The sequence below is a fragment of the Salarias fasciatus genome, chromosome 3, assembly GCF_902148845.1.
Source record: "Salarias fasciatus chromosome 3, fSalaFa1.1, whole genome shotgun sequence".
Lineage (NCBI taxonomy): Eukaryota > Metazoa > Chordata > Actinopteri > Blenniiformes > Blenniidae > Salarias > Salarias fasciatus.
Window position 1 is genome coordinate 11,150,385 of NC_043747.1, and position 8,248 is coordinate 11,158,632.

Genomic DNA, 8,248 nt, shown 5'->3' on the forward strand with positions numbered 1-8,248 from the left:
CAGATTCATGTTGACAAATAATCCAACTCCTCCTCCGGCTGCTCCACCTTTGCTTTTTCGGTCCACATGTAAAAAACATATCCATCCAACTTAAAGTTCATCTCCCTCTGCTCGCAAATCCATGTCTCAGATATTGCGATTATATTGAAATGTTGAGGAAATTGTTGTAAGTAGTTCTTAATATGTTCAAAGTTCCTATAAAGACTTCTACTGTTGACATGAATCACAGAGAATTTGCCATACTTGTTGATTTGGTTGTACATTTCATCTGTATAGTATCCAGTTATTTTCCATGCAAGCAAAGAAATGATTGTCTGGATCAATATTGTATTCCATATCCAGACTTGTATGTTCAGTGTATTTAGATGTTTGTAACTCCATGGTGGTGGAATAGTCATTGTCTCCATGTCTCATATTTTTCTCTGATGTATTGAGTTTTTCCTTGTGCTGTGCATTGAGTATGAGTGTTGCGGCTTACCTCATTGCCCAGTGCTTGCTTTACTCTTACTTGCTCAGCTCATCTAGACGTTTTACCATTAGTACCTTTGCTTCTTCTGGACCTCCATTAAGCTTAACCCTTTAAGCTCGGGGCCATTTTCGCCTAAAAGTTCAACTAAAGGCGTACCCAAAGTAAACTGAATGCTGTTCTTGAACTGTTTGGAGTACATGCATGGTTGGGGTCTCATTTGAAAGCTGACAACCTGTATTTTCACCCAGTGCAGTCAGAATTACTCTAGGTGCTACTGCCACAGATTTATTTATGTTGCAGCACACTGAATTAGGATGAATTTCATTCTCGCCTGAATTTTTTCCCTCTTAAAACACCTGGAAATAAGTGTGGAAGCACTGTGCGAGCTTGAAAACACAATTTTGCTAAAGCCTGGGGTCTTACATAGTTCAGGTCAAAATGTCAGAGCAGTACTACAAGAAATGAGTGTTTCACACATGTATTTGTACTGCTATGCCCCGGCGGGGTCAATTTTGGACATCCTCTGTATACCCCCTGGATGCCCTCTGTACAATGGTATATGTTGGTTTTTGGCCCGTTTTTATATTATTTTCACTCCAAAAACTCATAAAGTACTCAAAAAATCACTTCAGACAGGCTTCAGTGTGGGATAAGGCCCTCAGACTGAGAGGAGCAGGGACAGACAGCAGGTGCATCCCTCAGCAGATGCCTGAGAAGTCACAAAACCCCGCTAGCGGGCCAGCCAGCCATTCAGCAAGCTCATTGGCTACCAGCCCTGTCAGTCAAACGTTTCTACCGACGTGATTGGCTCAGAATACGTTGATTACGAGGGATGACGACCGATGACGTGGGTCCATCAGTCTCGGCAGCGGTTGGCTGGTTAGCCATCGGAGGGAGGGATAAGTCACTTGATTGGTTGAAATATGACGAATAAGCAACGGAAACCGATCAGTCGCCATATTGGATATCCTCAGAGTGAGGGAGAGACGTCTGGATGTTTTTATCTGATAAAAAAATGGATTATTATCGGACGCGCACGCGGAGAGACGCGCCGCGTGCACGCGCGGTGGCGCGTCTAATTCTGGATTATTTGCTTATTTCAAGACATGTTTTGGACAAAAGGCTATACTTTCTAGCTTTGCCTGGATGCATACGCTTGTACTGTGACAGTTTTTGCTGGATTATCTGGATTATGGATCGTCTGTGATCAGTTATGAGCCTCCAAAGGTGAGTTGCGCTGTTTACTTAATTTGCTGTATGTTGGACAAATGTGTTTATATTACCCGCTGTGGTAATCACATCTGAAAGTGGTTTATACCAGCGGATTCATGAGAATATCAGCTTTCTAACGGTACATAGTACGTCTGTGGAATATGCAAAATAATTAATAAATGATCGGGAGAAGTTGACCGGCCTGCTTAAAGGGTTAAAGGGATACTTCAACATTTTGGCAAATTGGCCCATTTAGCTCAATTCCTTAGTCATTTCGAACAGCATACTTACATTTTTTTGTGAGGGCGAGCTGTAGTTTATTCATAGGTGAGTCGGGGAAGGTTTTCGGGACGGACACAATGGAAGTCAATGGTATTTTTGGTTCCCCTCGTCAAACTCATCAAATATACAATCCAACAACCCCAAAACACTTTGGTGGACACGTTATAATCTGCACATTCACTACGCTCATTGATGTAGACATTGGTTCCTTTCAATGTCAAGACCTAACCCTAACCCTAACCCAAACCCTAACCCTGTGCTGTATAGTGGGTTATGAAGCATTATGATCATTTATGAGTGTTTATAACTACTTTATAATATATGTGTTATACCGGGTGCTTCAAGTAAAGTGTTCCTGAATTTTTTTTACAGTTTGGAAGTCAGAACTCTCCTTCTTCCAAGTTATTCATGAGCACATTGAAGATCCTGAAGCCTTTCTTCCGCAATGAAACCAGTGGTTCAGTGAGCTGAAAAGTCACTGTGACATCACAAGTTGGCTCTCTCAGCATGACCCTTGACCCCCCCATCAGCTTCCCAGTTTTACTTCGTGTAATGCTTAGCCCACCTACGGGCTTCGCTGTTGGTACTCTCCCTGGCGCCAGCCAATCACTGAGACAAGTCCGAAACTGAAATCTTTGATTTTTATTCTTGTGGACCATTAATTAAACTTTATGACTGTTTAAGTAGTCATGGACCCCAGGAAGACTAGTTGTCACCCTGGTGGCAACTAATAGGGATCCAATCTCAAATAAAACAAAGTAAAACAAGTCCAAAACCAATGAGCCAATCCTCTGTGCGCGCTCTGTGCACACTGCCACACCCCTCTCCGATGGTACATTACCAGTGCCTGCACAACACACTTCCTTCTTCTTTCTCAGCCCTTGAGACTTTCGAAGCCACTTCTTCACATCAAGATCAGAAGATTCAAGATGGAAAAATCGGCCCGTGACTTGTCGCCATCTGGCGTCAGGCCTCTCACCTTCCGCGGCTGTGGCACAGCGCTCCTGGAGCAAGACCGCCATGAACACTGTTTTACCTGCCTGGGCTGGCAGCATCACCGCCAGCTGGCATACCCTGCCTGCATCGCCTTACCGTGCAAGGAATCCGAGTGGCGAGCAACATTTATGGGCACCGTTTCATCGACTTCCGCCCCGGGCGACGCCGGCGCAGACTGCACCGCCGTTCCCACCTCCTTCACTGACTGGGCTGAGTCGGGTGGGGATCTCCTCAGCTGCCACAGCACTTCAGGCTCAGAGAAATCTGTTCGGCACGATGATTCCTTCTCTACGTACGTTCTCAAAAATCAGCCGCATGGGTGCCCCCCGTGAGCCAGTGGAACACCTCGCGGGGCTCTTCACCTCTGCTGCAGAACGCACCGGCCTGTCACTCCCTCTGCAACCACCTCTGCAGTGTGACTCGCACTCGGGCTAGCAACCCAGCCACGGGCTCGGTCCCAGACTGCAGTGCTGTGTCCCGCCGTGCCGTCGTTCCAGGCCAACTTGCAGCATGACTGGTGTGCTCTGCTCACTGCCAAGGGGGCAGTGAAGGGCTACCGTGAGTACTGCTCCGTGGACAGCTGGTCGCCTGTCTTCAGAGTGCCTACTATAGAGGACTCCGTGAGGCTCTGCCTGCTTCCCACCTCCACTTCATGGCCCAGCAGAAAACCCATGCTGCCGTCTGAAAGAGACAGGTGCATGGCAGGTTTCCTGGACTGGGGTTATACTAATGGCAATCAAGTATTCGCCTTGGCTTACAATGTGACTTTCCTCCTAAGCTCCATCGATAAGCGTCATGAGAGGTCAGACCTATCGCCGGAGGACATCAGGGAGATCCAGAACACGGCCGTGGTCCTGATGCGCATGTGTCGTGCCACTGCAATCAATGGAGGCCGCGTCATGGCCATTGCCTAGCTTGCCATGAGGCACCTGTGGCTTGGCCTCTCCTCACTCACTGAACGGGACCAGAGGGGGATCCTGGGGCTTCCCCTGTCGACTTCCTCCCTCTTCGGTCCAGACATCCAGGTGATCATCGACCGTTTGAAGGAGGTGGCCCAAGGTTCCCAACAGCTTGTCCCCCACCTTCACCCATGCCATGCGCTGCCTCTGCAGCGCCGGCAGCCTGCAGAAGGATGGAGGTCTGCCCCCGGCACACCCTGTCGCCTGACCAGAACCGGTCAGCTGCCCGCCGGTCTTCGTCTTCGAGGGGTTCCGACCACCCAAGACGGCCCAGTGCACCCTGTCCGCTCGTCAGCTTGCTTCCACTGTTGTGAAAAATGTCTCAATTAAAGGCCGTCAGGCCCGTTACATCTCTAAAGAACAACAGTCCTCCTTGTCTCTCCGCAGTTGCACAATCAAAGCATCTCGAGCCCGGCAGAGCTCTCTCTCTCCCTCCCGCCACTATGCTATAAAGCGGAGTGGTGAGGTGAGCAGTGCGCTTGCAGCGGCGCCTGGGCTCGCATGCCCTCTCGCCGCACAGGACGCGCATCAGGGGCGCTGCCAGTGACTCTCTGTCAGCCTATAAGCGCCCCAGACTGCGTCTCCCATCTGCAACTCCCTGCCTAAGCACAGCGGAGCTCCAGAGCGCTGTGATTATGCCGGCCCGCGTGTCCGCCACTGCGCTCTTGGGCCCTGGCATCATTGGTGTGGCTAGCGGCCCCAGATGTCCCGGGATCATGCCGCCTCTGGAGCATACGGCCCAGGTCCTGCACCACACCAAACTCTTGGGGTTCATGGTGAACCGGGACAAGAGCGCGCTCGTCCCAGCTCAGCAGATGGCTTATATGGGTCTGGAGCTTGACGGCCTGACCATGACAGCCCGCCTCTCCAAGGAGAGGTCCAGGTCCACTGGATCAGGACTGTCCTAGGTCTGATGGCTGTGGCCCATCCTGTGGTTCACTTGGGCCTTCTGCACATGTGCAGGCTCCAACAGTGGTTCTGCTGCCTCCGCTTCTTGAGGAAACGGGACGGGCACAAAAAGGTGCGTCAGGATCTCCTCTTCTGGATGGAACCTGCTCTTCTTCTGCAAGGAGTTCCCATGGGCTGCATGTCGCATCACGTCGAGGATGCGTCTCTCGCAGGATGGGGATATACCCTAGGCCACCTCGGGGTGGGTGGTGCCTGGGACTCCACGCCCATTCACATCACTGTGCTGGAAATGACAGTGGTGCAGCTGGTGCTGCTCCACTTCCAGACCAGGCTGCGGGACAGCAATGTGCTCGGGACAACACCACGGTGGTCGCATACCTGAACAGATGGGGGGGCGTGGTCTCCTTCCCCTCATCACAAAGCGGCAGAGATCCTGCTGTGGGCGGACCAGCACCTGTTCTCTCTGAGAGCGCCGCGTGTGCCTGGGGCTCTAAACGTCGGCGCGGACAGAATGTCACGAGGAGGCCCACTCCAGGAGGAGTGGGAACTGTCCCCGTGGGTGGCAGCCCGACTCTGGCGCAGGTTCGGCCACCCGGTGGCAGACCTTTTCGCCAATGCAGAGAACGCGCAGTGCCCACTCTGGCTCTCGCTCAGATCGTCAGACGAACGCCCTCTCGGGGTGGACACCTTCGCGCACAGGGTCTGGCCTCCGGGCCTCCTGTATGCGTTTCCTCCGGCCCACCTTTTGACCCCATTGCTGCGCAGGGTGAGGGTGCAGGGTCTCCACATGATCATGGTAGCCATGGACACCCCGAGCGCCAGGTGGTTTCCGGACCTGGTCCAGTTGGCTGTCGCAGACCTGTGGCCGATCCCCGATGGGTCCCACACTTTACTGCAGGCAGGGGGCGCCCTCCGGTCTCGCCCTGTCCTCTGCAGGAGACTCTTGGCCTGGAAGCTGAAAGGGTCAGACTAGCGGGACTAGATCTTCCCCCAGCTCTGGTTTCCACCATCCAGAGTGCCAGGGCCCCCTCTACGGTCAGAGCTTACAGGTCCCTTTGGCATCTTTTCACGTCATGGTGCTCGGAGCGGGGTTTGGACCCGATCTCCTGTGCCATCGGCGGGGTGCTGGAATTTCTACAGGCTCTGCTGGACAGTGCTGGACATCCACTCTCACGGTGTTTGCATCGGCCATCACGGTGGGCCATCACGGCTTCGGCCGCTTTTCTGCACGCAGTCACCCGCTGGTGAAGTGGTTTCTGCACGGGGCGTGTTGGCTGCGACCGTCCCCAAGGCATGTGGTTTCCCCGTGGGACCTTCACACGGTGTTGGAGGGTCTGAATGGACTCCCCTTTGAGCCTTTGGAGCAGGCGGAGGACCGCTTTCTATCCTTTAAGGCTGCCCTTCTGTTGACAGATCCAGATCAAAGCCACAAAGTAGTTACCACGCGCATGGTGTTCAGTCAGGATGGGGGACTGGTGCATCTTTGGCCTAACCCGGCCTTTCATCCCAAGGTGATCACTTCGGACTTCTGGTTGAGAGTGATCCGGATCAGGAAGCTTGGCTCCCTGCCTGGCTTGTCAGGGGACAACCCTCGGCTATGGTTGCTGTGTCCGGTCAGGGCTCTGCGTTGCTACGTTGAGCGCAGAGCTGGCGTTCGCACTACGGACCAGCTGTTTGTAGGGTTCTTTGGTGGAGCTGTTCTGGACGTACAGCCTGCCTGTTTCTTTTTTCTGCGCCAATCCTGTCAGCAGGCCAGCTGGGAGTACATTCATCCCTACAAACTCCGCCTTGGTGAGTACCAATAGCGAAGCCCGTAGGTGGGTTAAGCATTACATGAAGTAGAATTAGTAGTTACTAAATATAACTCCAGTTCTACGAGTCTATGTGTGCCCACCTACCTGCAGGCCCAGCTGTCTTGCTTCCTTTTCTACAGCTGTTTCAGAAGAAGGAAGTGTGTTGTACAGGCACTGGTAATGTACCCTCGGACAGGGACGTGGCAGTGTGCCAGCGCGCACAGAGGATTGGCATGTCGATTTCGGATTTCTCTCAGTGATTGGCTGGCGCCAGGAAGAGTACCAATAGCAGAGCCTGTAGGTGGGCACGCATACACTCGTAGAGCTGGAGTTACGTTTAGTAACTACTAAAGCACCTTATGGCTGTACACCACATCCCAGAAATTGGATGGATACATGTGAAAAAAGAGGATCAATACTTGTAAAGTACCTCTTCTGAAAAGAGAATAATGATTAACATGAAAGTTATGTTTTTGGCGTCTTGCTTTCAAATAACCCTTGTTTACACAGAAATCTACAATATTTGCAGTAAAGCTTCTCATGAGACAAAACCTGTCTCATACTTTCCACTTGTCAAGAAAAAAAACTGCATATATCAAACTATCCGATTAAATTTTAAACCACACAAAACAACTTTTTTTTTTATTGCAGCTGCCATCTGACCAGAGTGATGAGCGCTTTATTGTGGTTGCAGGGGATTCCATAACGGAAAGGCTCATTCCGTGAGAATGTGATCTTTGTTTTAGAGACTATACAGATATAATAAAGAGCTTGAGAATTAAGGGAGTGGAAAAATATGAAAGAACAAAAGATTCTATGCTGAAAAGTATTGGGTTGTAGGAACCTGAAAACAAGCTGAATCACATGCCAATCATATAAACTTGAATTTTTAATTGAGAGTTTTATGGCGGAAATATGCACGCACATCAGGAATAAATTGTGATTGTTTTTTTTAAACCATCATCATGTGGTTTTTTTATGCCCTGTGCTGAAAGTTACATAAGAAGCAGCTCAGTATTTCAGCTTGAAGATGGTCGAAAAAAAATCTTAATGTGTGACCACATTTTCACAATAAAACACTCAAGACCCAAAACACAGCCAGACTTTTAGTTTTAATAGTATAATAAAACTATGACTGTGTGTGACAAAGTGTGGAAAAGTTCAAGAAGCACCAATGATTTTGAAAACCACCATAAACAATTTTCTGAAGTACAGTACACTTTAATTCAATTCAGCTTTATTTATACAATGCCAACTACAACATAGTGATTTCTAGACACTTTTACAGAGAAAACCCAACAGATCCACATGAGCAAGCATAAGCGACTGTGGAAAGGAGAAACTCCCTTTTTGAAAGAAGAAACCTTTTCAGAACCAGGCTCAGAGGTGGTGGCTTTCTGCTATTTTGGTTGGGGTGAGGGGACAGAAAGAGAAAGAAATAGGACAGAGAGGTATTTCTTGGATCGACATACATTTCATGTATAAACAGAGAGTACATGAGAAACAGTGGTCAATGACTTGCAGTTATGAAACATTCCATGAAAGATACAAGAGAAGTGAAGCAGAAGTGGGAGCCAGTTCCACATGGTCGAAGCCCGGGGTTAAGTAAACCGCTGGCACCCATTCGG